The sequence below is a fragment of the Ptychodera flava genome, chromosome 7, assembly GCF_041260155.1.
Source record: "Ptychodera flava strain L36383 chromosome 7, AS_Pfla_20210202, whole genome shotgun sequence".
NCBI lineage: Eukaryota > Metazoa > Hemichordata > Enteropneusta > Ptychoderidae > Ptychodera > Ptychodera flava.
Genome location: NC_091934.1, coordinates 32480435 through 32500186, shown reverse-complemented (window position 1 = coordinate 32500186; position 19752 = coordinate 32480435). Strand labels below are relative to the sequence as shown.

At 36.7% G+C, this 19752-nt stretch overlaps 1 protein-coding gene and 1 long non-coding RNA gene across 4 annotated transcripts in view; one reads left to right on the top strand and one right to left on the bottom strand.

The window, feature by feature from the left end:
- Positions 1-19752, bottom strand: part of LOC139137306 (D-glucuronyl C5-epimerase B-like) — a 149407-nt gene that overhangs the window by 44789 nt on the left and 84866 nt on the right. The window contains exon 1 of one of the 3 annotated variants that reach the window (XM_070705329.1): positions 3618-4028. The exons of the other annotated variants lie outside the window; for them this stretch is intronic. The gene's annotated coding sequence lies outside the window, so the exon portion shown is untranslated. Of the gene's footprint in view, positions 1-3617; positions 4029-19752 lie in introns of those variants that run through there. 3 annotated transcript variants of the gene reach the window in all.
- On the top strand, positions 7510-14411 carry LOC139137308 (uncharacterized). Its single transcript, XR_011553364.1, has 3 exons — positions 7510-7831; positions 8310-8342; positions 12840-14411. It is a non-coding gene; the product is annotated as an uncharacterized lncRNA (long non-coding RNA).

Genomic DNA, 19752 nt, shown 5'->3' with positions numbered 1-19752 from the left:
GTCTCTTTCTGCTTCTGGAAGCGTAACCTCTGCCTCAGATCTGATCCCGGAGTTTCCACCGAGCATTGTGCTCCTGTTTAGTTCATTTTTTGTGTTCATTGGACCAGACCAATGTTGTCTATACAACTTCATATGGTCCTTGTATCAGTAATTTATTGCCTCTTTTGTTCCGATGGTGAGACATGTCCTCTATTTCAATAAACCCTGCAGACAGTAAAAATGATAGATGTGGCAATGTCTTTCACATGAAAATCTATTTTCACTCTGGGCTCACAGATAATAACAACGTTCCTCTCCGTTGATCCTACATGGCTATCTCTTTCTGGAGGACTATTTTTCCATGTTTTCTGCCTTCCGCTCTGGTATCCATCTCACTCACTGATGAATGCCGGAAATCCAGACTTGGAGATTTAACATGATGTTGCATGTAAGATGCTGGAAGCTTTTCTTTTTCGAAATGGCAAATATCAGTGAAATTTGAGAACAATTTTTGAGTTTGGGGCTGTATTCGTCAGAGATTACAGTTGGAACTCATGTAGCACTCTTCCCCATGAGCATAAATATCGATTTTACGTTTTGACGTTTACACCGGTATTTCATTTCATTTTAGCAGCTTAGGACTCCATGTCGTTCGTTCTTTCCTAACTCCAGTGCTGATCCACACGCCAATTTCATCGGTGCACAACCACACATAGAAAGCATCACTCAACACACTACCATCATCGGAAATCAGCTAACTTTCGATGTTTTTGAAACGCAAGTTCTCATACTCTGAGTACAATAGTCTCCCAAATATACTAAGCGCTTTATATTGTCCAAACTGGTATATCAACATTTACTCACTGCACGCCCTGCATGAGCGTTAAGGAGAAAAAAAAATAAATGAAAAGGCACAGTTAAATTCTACATGTACTCTTTTGTCAACAACGGTTTCTGTTCCTGTTAGTCTTTGTACAAGCCGCTCGCTGTACAAAGTAGGAGACCTCGGCTAACCAGCTTGCCATGATTTCATTTCAAAACTTAAGAGGATTTAAAAGGAAACAGTTGCTACTAGGACTTGTATGGGCATAAAGGCCCTCTTGTGAATTGCAGCGTAGCTTGTGTAGACAGCTCGCATTAACTCTGCTAATCTCTCTTTGTCATAGTCACAGCCTACAGAATACTGAAAAAAAAATAACGCTTCTTGTTAACCTTTTTCAATACCAACTGACATTACTCTTACAGTTCTTCGACAATTTTTCTCCTTGAATGGAAATATTCAAATATACCACATCTTTTATCGTATGCAACCACAGATTTGCTATTTTTCTTGTTCTGTGCCCTAAAGTAGCATAAATAGAGAACGCCACAAAAAGAAGAAAAAATGCAGAAAAAGCTAGACTGACAAAAACATTGAAATACATACGTATGTTACCAATCTCCCTTTGAAGTAATAGAAAGCGACATAATGGCTGATGTACTTTACACAATACCCACTTTTTTACTTTCACTCGGGTAATTTTCTCCATATATGAAACTCTCATTATCTGAATTTTGTACAGTGTTATGTATTGTGCTGTTTGTTTTTATAATAGTTATTAGTAACTCAATCCCCTCATTATGTTGAGCTGTTTAAATTGCCAAAATGAAGCTAACTGGAGGACCTGCTAGAAATATTAGGCTTATAATTTTAGTAAAAATTTTAAAAACATTTCTTTAATGTTTAACAAGGAGAAATTAGATTAGCATCCTGTGTAGGTGCAGATCAGGACTTTTTATATGATCAAATGCATTGGAAAAAATTCATCAGATGTAAACTATCAAGTAGCTGTGGCAATAATTACTTCTTACTTGTAAAGCTTGTTCCATGAACCTGTTTGTTCAGTTGCAGGTAAAAACTAACAGGCCCACTGCATTTTTCCAAAATGCATTTTGACAGAAATTGACAGTATAAAAAATATTTCTACTATAATAAGTGCATCTGATAATGGATAGCTGACTTTGAATGGGCTTGGTTAAATTTAATTTCAGAAAATAACATAAAACATATCGAAAGCAAAAATAATATCCTTTCTGTCGTTGAAAGATAACGATATTTTTATCAAGGTTGTTCATAATTATTTATAGCTGCTATGAGTTTCTGCATAAATAGCAAGATATTACTCACAAAAGAGATTATTTCTATCTGGTTTTGTTATCAGCTGCGATGATATTGAGCCAATGTCAGCGATCTGTCAACATATGGTATTTAGGGTGTCTTAAAGTACTTCATGGTAGTGTTGACACCCGGATGAATTACCCCAGTGCTAACTTGTGTGAGGAGCTATGCTCTTTTTTCTCACTTAGAACAGCTGCGAGTTTTGTATAAATTTTCAAGAAATACCGGTATTGCTGTGTGAGATGTGGGTTTGTTTATTCAATGCATTTTGAAATTTTCCATCATTTGATGTTCATGCATATGCACTGTGATATACTTTGTTGGTGACTGGCTATTTGCATCTGCATGCCATTTTAGGTTGAAAACTTCATGGTAAACCAAACACTAGCATGTCCATGATATGCTTATCTACTCGACGACTACTTGATATGGAACAAATCTTTAGCCTCAGCATGGGCAAAGTTCAACTATGATACATAAAAGACAACAACAAGTTGAATACAGGTGTACCAATAAGATACTGGTTCAGCCAAAAGACATTCCTCTGATACTATAAACTTACTGACACTGACTCAGAATTTTAACCAACATTGGTACACTTAAATTCAAACAAAAAAAACAAAAATTCGTCATGAAAAGGTATCCCAAACCTCAATCTGAAATGCAACAATAAACAAATTCAACAAGAAACCTAATTGGTACATTTACAAGAATTTGACATGGACAGAAAAGTCTTCTTTTTCGTCTCAAAACTACAGACAAGATACAAAAGTAGATTTTCCACTCTGTTTGCTTTCAGCATATATGTTATGACTTCGTTCATGAATCCTAGATGATGTACGGAATTACAGTAGTACCAGTAAGGGGTGGAGTCCAACTCAGCAACGTTTTATGAAACCACAACATTCAGACCTTTGCATGCTCTATACGTGGTACATGAACAAAACTGAAACCCTGAGCGACACAACTTACCACGATACAGTTGCAAATTTAAGCCAACTAAGTACGACGTGAATCATAAATTCGGAAGCCCCTAACAAAGTTAGAGCCCAGTACTTATGGATAACAAGTTACAGATTCACCAATACATTCAGTCATGTTGTATTACATATGTCAGTATCATAAACACACCGCGGCAGCTCATTGAAACCACTGGACATTGATATCTCCTCCACAGTACTATTCAAACCATTGTGTGTTGATGACACACATACACTGAAGCTTAACAGGGCCGCACATTGTGCCCTGACTTTTAGCTTTTCGTCTTGTTCAAATACAAAGCCAAAGTTGGTGGCATAATTGACGAAGTCTCCGTTTCTCATCTTGTATTTACAAACGATCTGAGCGATATAAGGTAATAAGTTGATTGAAACTGATGATTTGTATCATGTGGTCGATGCACGTGTGGTTGAAATTCTGAAGCAAGTCTCAAGGTACCGCATTCCCACTGGTGTTCAGGTTTTAAAAGCTATGAACTCACCTATGATCTAATGCAGTGTATCAGGTACCTCCAATCAGCATGCTACGGTTACAGCAAATGCATTCCTAAATGCTATACTGTCTGATGAGCTGCCTGTGTCTCCATGTATGTGTGCACTGATCCAGTCCGCTCTGCCAGTATGTACAAAACAAACTGTGATAACGCCAAGCCTCTACTGAGCTCACCAATCAAACGAGCTGTTACATCAGTGTCATCTGCAATCAGCCTTTTCTGGGCCTGCTGGTTGTGTTCTCAATATCATAAAAGGCCGTGTGTTTCATCCGTGAATGGTGACTGCCCTGAGGCATTGGCAAGGCCTTGTGAACCGTCCAAACAACATTCACACTGCTTGAGTTACTCCAGCACTGACTACACTGTAACACAGTGTATTGTTCGCTCTTCGCTACAGCCTGACTGGTGGCCACACACACAAAATGTTACGTTGAACTGAGTCACTGAACTGTTTAACTGACGATTGCTATGCTTTACATTTGAAAGCTCCGAGTTTGGAGCGGTTAATGATCCAATCACCAGGGGTATGGTTTCAAAGACAGACACAATTAAACCCAACGGTTACAGAGCGCCACGGCTCTTTCAACCATCGCCCTTGTTTTGTAAGATTTACACGTACAATCTCGCTAAACGCCGAGAAGAGATCTGATTTCGTTTTTCAACTCCAAACTTAATTGTTCTGAAATGAGCATGTGATTTCCCCAATGACACGGTCTCAGTTTCATATTCATCATTCGCCTCTTTGTGATCACTCTATGTTGTATAAGTAGGAGCTGCTCTTTGGTTTTCACAAGCCTGCTCTGGGATTCAAACTGCACCAAAATATAACACTATCCCCTGTCTCTTGATAACCAATGGATTTCACATTAGGTTCGGTTCAGTGACGCTACATAAGGGAGGGCTGTATTCACTGCAGTCCGGAAACAGACGACTTAACAGTGAATAATACTGGATGGCGGTCAGAAAGACTTGACAAAACATGAAATATGTCCATATGTAAATCGAACAGTAGATACGGCATATGGCCATTTTAGATAGTGGATGTTACTTGGATTGACATAAAACAAATATGACACATAGCCATATTGGAGATGGGATGGTAATGGGAAAAGACATGATAAATGGCCATATTGAAAAATCAAATGGAAGATGACAAATGGCGGTAGCATTTGTTGCATCAACATCTGCGTATGAAATGTTGATATGATTTTGCACCCAAACACTGAAAAGCATAGTTCTGCATGCACTTTGATATGGTATAGGGACTTGGGCACAAATTACATTGTATTTCTAAATGTTTACTTTCCCTCTAAAAATGTTTCTCATCTTTTATTACCAGTAATAATAGAAATTCCATGAGAATGTCTAAATCCGCTAACACGTAAATGTGGTTAGCAGTCATATGTACAGGTTTACATGGAGGTCTCTACAGATCAAAATTTTAGGAGTATCCCGCTCAGTGCTATCTCCAGAATAGGTGATTCCCCCCTGTCTAATCTAAATCCCCCTTAAAATAATCACAAACCCTGTTGCCTGCTAATGTACTGAATAAGTATATGGTCAAGTACGGTACAATTGATCCAGGATATAAAAGTTCATGCTCATTACTAAGGAGGGACTTCAAAGCCACTTCTACAAAACCTTGAAACTATATTTTCTGTGATTTTGCCTCAAAACATAACAAATACATCATAGATCAGTTGCTCCGAGGATGCATCACTCTTGTTTGTGTTCTGCCATAATCACTCTTGTTGTGTCGCGCTATCTTGCTTGGCGATTTTTGAATGGGATGAGCCCTACAGAGCAGTCGTGTAACCAAACCGCAGACTTTGCACCCAGCTTACAAAACTGTGTCTAAACTTACATTAACAAAGTGTAGAATGATCAGTGTAAGCTTTCAATATACTGCTATACAGTGGTGTAAACATTTCCTACACAGAAAAGGAGAAATTCAGGAGACGTTTTTCAATTAAAATATGACCCACAATTTAACCCTTGATAAATTTCATTAACATAATTTAACTTGCATAATTTCTTATGGCTTCCCCCTCAATCAGAACCAAAACCCACAATTTTTCAAAGTGAGGGAACATTACCCCCTTGTGAGAGACTGCTTGAAAAAAACACTGCAATATTCAGAATGTTTTCAATGATAAAGATATATTATTATCAACAGAAAGTTTGTCCCGGATATCAAGTATAAAAGTACCAGGTATGAAGTTATGTGGGTGGGTTTGAAACCATCATCACTTCCTTTGTGAAACACATTTCTATAATGATGAATTTTTGTATAGCAAAATAAATGAGAAGGGTTTAATTATTCACTGTATACAGTGAATTTAGGATGAGTCAGACTCAATGCTATTTCCTGAACTAATTCACCGTTTATATTTATCACATAGGAAAATGAATGAAAATTGCAATATTTCATGAAACACTGACGGTGAATTTTTGCTGACATTACTACAAGTTCAGCTGACAAACAACAAAACTACAATCACCAAATGAAATTTTTGGGAAAAAAAAACAAAACAGACATTTCTGGGGTTTGAGGAAAGCACTGTTTGGTTAAATCTACAGGTATTTCATCTCCTCAAATAATGAGAACATTGTTTAAAAGCTCTGATCCATCGATACTATTTACATGTTGACCTAAAAATGCTGTTTGTACATTGACAATTTTTTTATTGTGTTTTATCTATTATCAGTGTTCTCTGTCCAACATTGCTGTTTCTGTTGACTTGTTCTGTTCATCTGTCTACTATATACTCAATCTCTCTCTCCCTCCTTTCTTCCCCTCCCTTCTCTCTATCCTCCCTTCCTCCATTCCCTTTCTCTTACCTTCCCTCATCTTTCTCTCCCTCTCCCTCACATGCTCGCCGACCTTTCCTCATTCCCTCCCTCACTAGAGAATATACACATTCATCTAAACAGATCACAGTCACAATCTGTACAAACAAGTTACTTTGCGCAATAAAGTTTATGAAATCTCATATGAGGAAGCAATACATTTCACGACCGAACTTGGCAAGAGACTTCTGACGCAAACTGACGCAACCTGTTGAAACGCTGACGCGTCTGATTGAATGAAAACACTCATCACCCGATGGGCACACGGCCGAATTACCTGGTATATTGACTGTAAATGACCTTAAAATAAGCTTTGCCTCCACAATTGGGTTGTCCGAGGTCCATCAACGTGGGGATTAGGCGTAATTTATGGTTTGTTTAGTATCCGGTAATGCACGTTGAATGTCGTTTGTTCTGTCTAAGGTCTAACAACTTTGTTTTTCACTGTGACACTTTGACAAAACGACACTATCTAAACCTTAGCTCTGAATTCACCGTTTTCTCCCTGCAACAAGGGAATTGACATTGTTTGGCAACAGCAGTATAAATTTGTACTGGTTTTGTTATTTTTCATGGAGTTTAACTTCGGATATTATAAGAAGGAAATGTGAACTGCTCCATAACATGTATAATAATTTGTCAAATATTAACCTGTGTTTGTGTAAAGAAATGATATTCCATTCGATAATTCACGTAACTTTTCAAAACCATACATCAATGCATTTAACATGTTGTATTCAGTAACATTGTTCCGCTTTCCAAACTGATCTTTTGTTTATGTGGTGAAAATGTTGCACTCAAACTAGAGCCTTGGTCACACTCCTACACATCCAGAGCCCAGACATCCATTCTCTGCTTTCACGCTTGGTGAGCATTTTGGAAAAGAAAGCGCATATAATTATCATGTCTCTTTTTATCCTTCTTTCTGCAATGGTAGAAAGTTGTTTGTTGGACTGCGAAGTGTGATTTGCATCTGTACAGATTACCATCACACTAGCCCAGACTGCATTTGACAAGAATGCGACACCAGTGTTAAGCATCACACTGACTTGATGTGACGTTTTGTGACTTCTCAGTCAAGAACTGCCTCCCTGGGAGGATACTTTCCATCCTATTTACTTGAATCACTTCAAAACAACACAACATACTGATACCAATATTTCCATGTCTTTCTGAATGGGATAAAAGTGTGGATGCTGCGTAAAAGACGTCGATGTTGGATGGAGGAAGAGGGGAGATGGATATTGAAGGCAGATTGTACACTTCCAAAATAAGGATGTTAGACCTGTACACTTTGTAGTTTAAAATTTTACATCCCTGAAAAGTGTGAAAACAACTGGGAGAAACTGAAGGTAATCAAATATCAAATTCAGGCAATGTATTGCCATTTCCTGAGATAATGAGCTATTTTGTACTAAGACATACCGGTACATCAATGATATTTATTAAATAATTCAAACTCTTTACTCTTTCATATATAGGTAATCGTAAAAAATTGTTTCATGGATGTCAGCATGAACCGTCCAGGCAATGTTGAATGAACACCCTGTGTCTTCCATGTCGGAAAAACAAGACAGATTCTGAGGTGGAATTTACCCGGTAAATGCCCTTGAGGTTGATGCAAATTGGAAAGTCGTGATTTCGTTTTCTGTTGCATTAGTATGGCATCCGCAAAACAACAAGTTGCCAGCAAAACACGTGTTTGGAAGTCATGTGATATACTTACGCAGCACGATACTCCCGGTTTTTATTTTTTCTGTTTGCATGGTCACATCTAATCAAAAAAGGTCATCATACCTCTATAATTCTTCTTCCTTTCCTTTGCTGCAGGACTCTACCTTCCCACGGACACCAGAGGAAAGGGTAAGCCTTGTTTTCTAAATGTGCCATCTGTCATGATGAACCTTACAGAATAGGGGAGCGCAAATCATTCATGCTGGGGGGGGGGGGGGGAAGAAGGGGATAGCCTTGCCAATTATGCTACTTTGCATAAGAAATGAATTACAGAGGCTAACGAGTAAATTAGATGCACTGACATTTACATTCTCCAAGCCGCCAAAGCTAAATGTGTTGAACAGACAAACTAATGACATCAGTATCTTTCTCAGTTTTCTCTGTGAGTTTCCGTACCTACTTTGGCGTAAACTTAGATTTTGCCAAAGTCAATTTAATTTTTTGGATATGCACTCTCTCCAAGACATCAGAGATACGATGGTAGATGGTAAAACACCAATGCCATCGGTGCAAAATGTTACATCCAAGTCAGTTGGTTAAAAAACTCTGTTACTAAAGTCAGTTGCTAACATGACATTGGAAATATTATGTACCATATACGCTTGTAATTTACCAAACTGTCTTATTGGTTGTGTGAAACATTATTAATATTATAGTACCTGATAAAATACGGTGAGATATATTGCAAAGTTGCAGAGAAATATTAGTGGTCACCCTTACTGAGCATTCATCTCCTTATTGTGGTCAATTTGTGGTAGTCCCATAACATTTTACAAGTAAGAAGCCTTCTTCAGGATAGCCACGTCTCTTATGTTTTTGTGATTATATTTGACTTTGAATGACCTCTGTCAACAAATTCTTAGACTGAAAGTAAGAAATTACTCTATTTTGACCAATTTTTAGCACCGTCACAATTGTTTCAGAAATTAATGGCAAGTGTTATGATTTTCAGAGAATTATGATATTGAATTTTATCATTACTGTCATTTTTCCCAAATTCACCACTCGGAATACCATCTGCACAGAAAGTGGAGCCACGCTCACCTTCTATAGAAAGGCCACCTTCATACAGTGGTTACTTTTTCTTGGACCCTAGTGTGACCACCATACACAGGCTTGACAGTATGTGCTGTTTTGAAATCTCTGATTGTAAAAATAGCATGTTTCATTCAAGAACTCCAGTGAGTTTGACACACTTTCTATATATCATTATCACAAATGTGCATAATTAGTGTTTTGCGATCAGTGACAAATGTCCATTCCTTTGAAATAATTTGACGGCCCTGGATCTGAAACTACTACCGGTAGATTTACACACTGCTGCTGCATCAGCAAGCAGGAAAGAAGAGAGATTTCCAAACTAGTTGCAACTTCACTAGAAATCTCATGATACCATGAGAACATCTGAAGGGTTCACATATCTAGTGTGCATGCGGTGACACGTTCCGCTAGTACTTTGTAGACCCTAGTTTCTGTGGAGTACCTCTGTGCGCAATGATGCGTCATTTGGAATCTCACAAGGGATAGACAAGTGTCAGCCTTCGAGAAGAGAGATATTTTGTCAAGGATAACTTTTGTATAGCTGCTAGATACTTTTCAAGTATTTCAGTGACGTTTCCTCTTATGAGACAGACATTCCCATCCATCTCTGTTTGCTACGGTTTAGACAAAACATTTTCTGTTTTTCAAACTTTCAGAGAAAATATTGCTAGATTGACGAAACTGAAAGCCTGAATATAACTACATCAGCTCTGGAGGAAAACAAGGATGTTGATGGATGGCTGGACTGTGCCAACTCATTCATCCAATTTTACAATAGCTATAAGTTTTTTTTGCTCTGTAAACACGTTTTCTCTTTTTCCATCTGTAAAGTGTGTTGAAAGACGAAACAGCGGTAACAGTGTTATTGATAGTGAGTGTGTTCTAGTCTAGACCAGCCTTCAATAATAACAACATATTGGATGAGAAATACACAGAGGCTGTGTTAAAGATCAGAACTGTTGATATTATTTTGTGAGAACAGGACCTTATAGATTGAACAAAATACGAGGAAAATGTGCAAAAGTCACAAACTTCCACAAATCTTATTAGAAGAATAAAGTTTTGAAGTTTACGCAAATTTTGTCACCATAGGCAGATGTGGTCAGACTTGCAAAATTACTGAAAATATTTTAGTACTTCCTGTTCAATATGTATCTTACATTTTTCTTCAAACACACTCTTGATAGTCAATTTAAGTCTGGTTGTTCTGTGCAAATTTAATGTGAAGTGTCCAAGTGGCAAAATAATCTAACTGCCGAGAAGTGAAAGTTAGATTTGTAAACAAAACAGTTTTTTTAAAATTTCACATCATATTGAATTTTGATCCCACACCAAACATATAGTAACACAATATATCAATTATTATACAAACCTATCATTTTTCACTGCTGACTACCAAGCCAAAAATCTACAAAAAATAAAGATTTGAAACTGGTGGTACCATTTGAATTTCATAGTGTACATTTATGCGGTACTCAAATATATTGGAACGTCAACCTCAATTATTGGTTGTACAACTTAAATTGTATTTTGCATTGCCATAACATTATCCCTACTCCTTGTCTCATATTCAGTTCACTTTGTTATTTCAAACAGTCCACTTTCAAAAAAATAAATACATTCCCTCCCCAGACTGTCTGCTACTTTTTATCCAGATTCCTAACCTGACAAGTTGGTCATATAAAGTCTGACACCGGGGTTATGATAACCAGCACAATGTGACACCGATACTAACCTCAAATTTTCAGACTGTCTGTCTGGCCTGAGTGATTATTTCCTTTGAAGTGGTGTGTTTCGCACTTATATGAAACACACACATCCTCGTTGTAACAATTTGAAGGGTAACAGAATTCTGAATCCCAATATCAACCACTTAATGATTTTCAGTATTACACGTAGAAACTTGACAAGCAGACAAAACGGCACATTTCAAAATTTACTGCTGTCCTGGGGACAGTTGGACGATTAATGAAGTAGGTCCAGTGATTCAGATGTCATCGGATTTTGGCAAATTGATGAATTTTTTTGCAAAATGTCCTCAAGTTTTCTTGTAATTGCAGACAAATGACTGATGCAAATGAGCACAAAACCATTCACGATTGCCTTCAGCTGTGACACAAGAAACTAAAATGTCTTTGCACATTTTGCTTTCGAGGCGAAGTGTTTGAATAATTTTCTACATCGACTGAGGCAACAAGCTTTGCAGAATACAAAAGCTGAATTCAAATGCAAAGACAAGCTGACTACCAGCACATCAAGATATGATTTGGGAGATCAAAATAAAATTCAACAAATGAGAAATTGAATAAATAAATTCACAAATGATTTAAAAGATAAATAAGAACTAAAATAGTGACTTAAACAATGAAAGTTTACCATTCTTTCATAAAGATAACCCTAAAAGTAAACAAATTGTGAAAACAGAAGTACGCCACAAAGAATACAAAATACGAATTCTGACTACAGAGGGTGATTTGTTTAAAAACAGAACACTCCATTTCTGAATATTTTGGTTCATTCCTTTACCTAAAGGACAAATTGAAAATGGTTTATACTGTGTCAACCACTACTTGTAACATACTGACTTAGCATCTGGAAAACTTGTTTCTTTCTATAAGCTATACACTTTCCAGTGGTATCTTGGATATTAGGGGTTGCATAGTCGATGTTCAGTGGCATACACAGCAGTTTAGATAAGCGGGTAATTTCTAAAAGTCACTCAATGGGCGTACATCTTTTAAATTGCTCCTGTCCAACTCTGAAAGTACACTCACTGGTCAAATACTGATTCAAAACTACTGTTTTGAAAACCGCTATCTACCGGAGATATCTTTATGAGCATCAAGTCACACAACCACCATCTACTACAATCTTGTAATCAATTGGGATGGAGTTGAAAGATTTGAGGAATTGTGAACCGCATGGTAAAGTTGTGATATTAGCACTGTCTGAACTGCCGACAGATTAGGTCATTAGCACTGTCTAGCCAGAATGAAATGAGACAATAAAATGGCCAATGGAAATCAACAACACTTACCTATCAAAGCACATCTGTCATACAATATTTCAGTTCTTTGGGAGTTTTAAGGACTGAACCGTCTTCCACTAAATCCACAACATGCTGCCATGTTTTGGTATCAGACTTGTCTGAGATGTGATTACAAGGCAACAATTGGCCATTCAGTTGGAGTAGAATTATTGTAGTTTCAGTTCCTGTTGCAATTAGACTGCCAACTGTCATTTGGAGGGGATTGAAGTGAGGTTTTTGATCAACTTGAAATGTCCTCAATCTACAGACATGCTAATTGCTCAATATCACTGTTTAAAGCAGTCTTTCTGATCGACCCTGAGCTCAGATTTGAATGGTTTGCATGTAAGACCTACTAATAACTGAATGAAATTACCTTCACAAGCATTTCTGACAGCACTACGCAAACACTGCTGGCATTAATAATCCAACTCTCCGGACACATACTACAAAGAAGGCATAAAACACTTTACGGAACAATTTCACAAAGACTTCTGGACATGCATGTCTGTATGCATATTAACATGAATACAGTATATTTTCTCATTTCTTTACAGACTCACAGACATGGATGAAGGTTTTTGCTCCCATCAACTCCAAATGTTGTATACAGAGACACCTTAATCCCAAGGACAAGCACTCTCCTTGGTTTGACATCTGATGACCAGTTGTAAATCTCTGAATTTGTGTAGATAAGATGCTACTGATAGAAGACAATGTTTAAAGGGACAACTTCTAAACGACGATGTGCTGCAGTCAGAATGAATAATTTGTGAGTATCATAGCTGATATGGATTTGTAAAAAGTGAAAAAAATCCATTCTACATCCATTGTAAATAAAATGACCATGCCAACGAGGAGAAATTTGAACCCCGACAAAGTCGAGTATATCCCATAGTTGCTTGAATCCATGCCATTGGGTATTTGGATTGACTGAATGGTGCACTGTTGTTTCCAAGGACAATGGCTTTAATGATTGTATCATCCTCATTTGAAGGTAGCCATGAAGTTTTTTTTGGTTATCAGGCTGAAATCGGTGAGTTGATGGTCGTTAGCTTTCTATCAATGCTTTCTCCTCATTACCTACCCTTTTCTTTGCTGTTGCTAATTGCCCCGTATGGGAAATTGTCTAATGATGTTTTCACTCTTTGGTCATCATAAGCTTGACCACCGTAAAAACTGTCCCTAGAATTTCCAATTATGTTCATTTACCCGGTACTGCTATCTGACATCCAAGACCACTCTTAAAATCTGCAGTTGACAGTCTGATTCATCCAAAATTACACTTCATGGCATTTTTACTCATACATGTAAGTATGTCCCCTTTTTACCCCTACATGTAGTACGTCCAATTCTTCTCATGAAAGACCTGACATCAAGATATTTCAAAAAATGTATTTTTAGTTTTTATTGAAAAAAAAATTGGACAAAATAAAGCACAACTTTGTTCTTTTTTATCATTTGATCATAATAACTTATCTAAACCTAGAAGTGAAAACAAAAAAATACTGACTAGTGTGTCAGAGTCATTTCTTCTTCTGACAGATATTACCATTTACATGTATATGTGCAAGAAACTTCCATACCATGCATTGTGATCCAATTTCCTAATATTATAGGTAATGTTTGTATCCATAAAAGCAGTTACAGGTAGATGTAAACCTGCCCTAAGATTAGTCTGATTTCACTGAAAGACAAGACCACAGAAAGTCTGCTGGTAAAAACACAGTCTTGTTATGATAAAGTAATATTTCAAACTCACAAGGGGTTCACCTCTTTATCAAAGCTCACGTTACTGTTGCGTGTACGTTTGAACGACAGAGGCGAAAAGTACAAAAATGCAAACTTTGTGGCTGCGTGATGAAAAACGATAACAGGACCATATGGTAGTGTATTTCAGGGATTTTCACCAACAATGCCTAGGTATTAAAATGGATAGAAGTCTAGCCATGCACATCAGCGTTGTTTAACTTATCGGTGTCCTGATTTACTGTACCATGAAATTACTGTTATGGAGCGTGTGAAAACCTAACCAAGATTATTCAAGTGAAAATAAAACCCCATTCCTATTAGTTTGTCAATTAATATATGTAGTGTTTTAGCTCTTTGTCTGGGTAAACAAAGCATTTTGGATGAGTTTTAGATGAAAAAATTAAACAAATACTCAGTATGGCTTGCTGTAAGGGTCTCTTACTAGACCTTTGTATGTTCAGAACAAAGAAAATTATTTTTTGAGATTATTTTGTATCAGTCTTGCAGAGTACTTAGTTTCATCCAAGCCATCAAATACAATAGGTAAAACATCTACTTATGAAAAACAGGCTGGAAACCAAAATTTACTTTGGATCAGAGTATCACAACCTGCATTGACTTAGAAATATAAGGTAGGTTGTGGCAAACTGAGGAAGAGTTTTACGTGAACGACTGACTATGAAAATGAATGAAATCTCCTTGCTGGTTTTACTGCAAATATTCAAATGGGAAAATCAACAGCACCATTCTGCATTTGATATCACTTACAACAAATTTAACATTATAAAACATGAACAGAATCATCAAGTATATGCCACACATCCCCAGCACATGGACGTACATCATATATATATAAATATATGAGTGGTCATAGAGCAAACATGTGGGAGTGGGTATGATATACATTCACAAATGGTGCAAACCAATATCTGAAGCTGCCAAAAAAATTAATGTTCATATTCATGAAGTTTCGAAAGATTTCTGACACTAGAAAGTTGACCCACATTCACCAATAATAAAGCTCCATTAGTTTTGTAACTGTTGATATGTTTTCCAGTGTTATTATTCTCTGTGTAAAATGGGGTATACTCCAAACTCATCATGGAACGTTGGAACTTGTCAGCATAGCATGCAGGTTGTGTGCAATATCCAATGTTATAGTTTATTACCAATTTCCAGTAACAACCAGACTACATCCCATAATGTACACAATATGTCGTTCTGGCATTGCTAATAAGTTGTACTGGAAATACAGCGGTTACGAAAAATTATAAAAAAATTCAGTAAGTGTCCCTTTGAGTATATTTGCTACATGCAAGTGAGCATAAAACAGATTGATCCAAATTGAATATACTTTGTAAATGTCAAATATGTTTTTGTTATAATCATCCATATACACTGATTGAAAATATCTTGACATTAGGTGATCATAAAACAAATTGATCCAAATTGAATTTACTTTGTAAATGTCAAATGTTTTTGTTATAATCATCCATATACGCCTGATTGAAAATATCTTGACATTAGGTTGCATATATTAATATTTACAATAGCTTTGTATGAATCAGAGCTGAAGAGATATTGTAAGATTATATGTTTTGATATAAGGTGCGTTCGAATCATGCATCACAAACATTTATTTCAGAATAAATCCCGAGGGGTTAGTACACTGTCAAGTTGCATTTTTGGCCAAAAGTAGTATACAAGTTATGGGTTGGGTTCTAGCAGCGTCCTTACAAACATTTCCCATTAAGTCACCTAACTATCAGTATCTTCATCTTCGGTTTGACAAGCTAGGTTGAAAGAGAAAACATGACGTAAACACTCATACACAAATACACGAAAAAGGGATTCACTGACTCTATTAATGTACTGAATGCCGTGCATTCTTAAGAACTATTGCCTTATCAAAGTTTTTGATAAAATTCTTTTTGTAAATTTCACCGACATGTAATAGTCCACCGCACAGAGAATTTCCAGAGTCTGTTTTGTGCTACAAGGCAGCAATGTTTTGTTGATAAAAAGCCCCAACATCTTTTGAGACGAAGCGAGTACTGGATCTCTTTAAAATTTTATAGATTTCTTTTCAAAAATTTCCTGTGCATATGCCCATTTGCCTTTCAGAGATCCCTCTGTGCATGACCACCCCATTCATAATATATGAATATCGACATTCTAAAGAAACTTTACAGTAAGATTCCATTTCTTTTGCGAGGAGAAAAATATTATGCTGTTACCAGGCAACCAGCGGTGATGTTCTTTGAAAGGTAGTGAGGATCAATTGATAAGCAGAGATACATGCCATCATTGAAATGTTCTCAAAGTAACCCTTACATTACCGACTGATAAATGTACTTTCTATTTCAGCCTTAAAAACCTTCTCACCGTGAATTAGGATGTATTATAGCAAACTGAATTCCCCACTTACGCACTCTTACCGAACTAAGTTCTGCTGAGCGAGAAGATTTCTCGCTTTGGAAATCCCTTTGTTGCCATGGAAATTACTTAAAATCGTCTTTCTTGATGCCTCGCGCATCAAAGTTACACTCAGTGTGTGAGTGATTGAAATTTAAATGTTCTGAATGCTGGATCTGTGTATACTTGTGTGTTACTTCAAGCTGAGCATATTTAGTAAGGAAGGGATTTCCATCACACAATAATGGTACTTTACAACCTATGAAACTCCCTAATTTCAGAGGGACCATAACTTTTTCACATTAAAAGGTCCAAATAACGCTGACTGCAATTTCAGATTTGTTACTGAATATAGCTGCACGCGCAAGACCTCGGACAAAATTCAGATAAATTTTATTGTTGCATGGCTGTTGTTGCAGCTTGTCGTCTGAGTTATGAATTAGTGTGACATTTTGAATACATTTTAACACTAGCAGGTTTTATTTTTACCGTTGTTGCGGAAAATGCAGACAAATATTTATTTTTGGATATTAATGAAAGAATAATGACATCATTTGCGATCAGCACTATTGGAATTCCTATGTATAATACAATACCTGTAACTCTGATCTTATTTTCATTTTTTTGTAAAAGAAACTGGTTACATTTTTTCATTCTTCTTCTTCTCCCTCAGGTTTTGTTAAAATATAAAGTGTTAGCAGTGCAAAACACTGAGTGCAATGCTTTTGTTCATTGTTGGATTCTAATCTGGACTTAAAATTGAGTTGCCAATAATAACACAGAAGATTACAGAACAAAAGGCTGTTACTATGTCCAAATTTACAGCTAACAGAGCTGAACTTGATGTATTTATTATTTATTTTTGAAGAGTATTCCCCGTTCACATGGAGGGGTTCCATCTCTAACTTGCATACATGTACATGTACAAACATCAGAATTTTTTATTTTACCGTGTTCATCAACATGGGGACCTGCCTGTAGTGATTGCAAGCGGAATACATGCAATATTCTGCACACATTTACAACATTATTGTTGATTCAGTATTGCAATTGTACCAGTATACACACCATTCTAGAGGTGTTTTTAATTCTAAACCATCGTAGCCTTGTGAGTCTGACTATCATACATGATCTCCGGGGTCAAAATGCATAGAAAAAATTGAGATATTTTGTACACAGTAACAATGACGTACAGTGTAGAGCATTGAACAAGAATATTGAAATATGTCTGTTTTAACTTGTGAAAACCAAATGACAGCAAATGTTGCCAATGACAACCACCCTTCTCATAAACTGAAATTGCAGATCTCTGTGCATGTTTTGCTGATTTCTATTACTGACAGTGGTGCAGATATCACCAGTCAAATCTCAATAGTCCGTCTGGATCTCTTTTTTTTTCATATTTATGACATTTCGAAAATCAAGTCGCACTACTTCGGGTCATTTCTCACAACTCAACACTGGATGTAATCCCCACGACTTGCAAAAATCTAATGAATCACAAACACGGTCGATTCTCGTTTTCTCTTCATACTTGTGACATTGTAGAAATAAACACAATGCATCCCCTCTTTTTCACAACTTCAATTCATACCACAGATAATCAACACACAGTTTGTAAAAGTTATCAATATATGATAAACTTCCTTGGCTTTGTCTTCGGAAAGTACATATGCAACAAAGCGCAATCCCTACTCTCCCCAAATGCTAGTATTTGTGGAAAATTCAAGCATGTCCTCGCTGTAGGGACTTTCATACTGTAATGACAATCTGAACGCACCGTTCACCTTGAAGATAATTCTCGCTAATGAAAACCCCCAAAGCTAGGGGTGACTCCAATGCTTCTCATATGCTTTGAGGTAGTCTTGATGAAGCCATACTGCAGGGCCGAGAATTACCAGAATTACGTCAATCACTGAGAATACACTGGATCATAATGGGCAAGCTGGGAGTAATTTTGGTTGCCATGGAAACTGGACAGAGTTACGGAGGTGAGATTTCCTGATGCCCTGTGTATCTGACGGAAATGCCACAAAAAACATAATCACTGCCAATGAGTAATAAGCTTACTTGTCTTTGGCATAGAGAAAAACAGTTCTACGGAAGTTCGATACTTTTTCTACGACGCCACTTCAACATATCTTAAAGATTGACCCTAGTTCAAATAATTGACCATTGATTACAAAATGTAGTATTGCATGCAGCCTGTTACATTGAGAATGTTATTCTTCAGAGTCAAACTCAGTAGCACAGAGCAACTTTTAAATATTCAAAACCTCTCCATACGTGTAGCTTTGGTATACTTGCCAAAACATATGTCTTGTGTCGAGCTGTGATTTTCTATGAAAGCCATAGAACTGCTAATTTGATTGCGTAAAGACTTAAGTCTAGAAAAATTACATAACTCACGTCCCTATGTGACCAATTCAGGTAGGGCTACCACACATACCCGTACCAAACATAGTACAACCTGCCAAAATACTGGTATAGCTGTACGAATGGAGTAACTCCCTTGGTATCGGTAGCTGATTAATAAAGGGACAAATTTAATGATTGACTTCAAGGGGACGAGAGTGACACAAGTTTTTTTGGCATGGAGTCCCTTCATAGTCAACTAAGCAGTTTTTTATATGGCTTTAACAGAAAATTATACCGGGACGCTACCAGAACTACAGGGAAGTTCTGGACAACAGGCGACTAAAAAATATGATGGACAAACTTCCCTATTGTTATGAGCTTGCATCTACCACTAGATAATATAAAGTTGTGGTAAAGAATGATCTATTATTATACACATATCACTTGCATATCCATTAATGTGTGCCTGAGGCATCAAAGCTCAATCAGTTTACATCTGGGTTTTCCAGACTTTCACTTCAGATATTTCATTCTTTTCAAAATGGAACTGCACACATACATGTTTTAGAAGACTAATTTATCATGTAACTCTACAAACAGTATCCAAAAAAGAATCAGATAGTGGCCCTTTCCGGTAGATATTGTCTTCTTTTGTCAGAAAGTAATATCGCTTATTCGAAAGAAATTCTCATCCGTTCCAATTTTTTCATAAATCATTTGACACTGAAAAAGTTGACGTTAGATAAAGTGTAGCCTACAAAATAAATGTCTCCTCCAAGAAACTTTATATCTTTACAACAATGTGATCTGAACATTAATTTATAATTTACAATTAGAACTATAATAAATAATAAAGACAAAAGGAACAATTCTGACAACCACTATTTCCTTACTTACTATATTTTTAATATTGGAAGCTCAAAAAGCAACAAAAAATGATAAAAG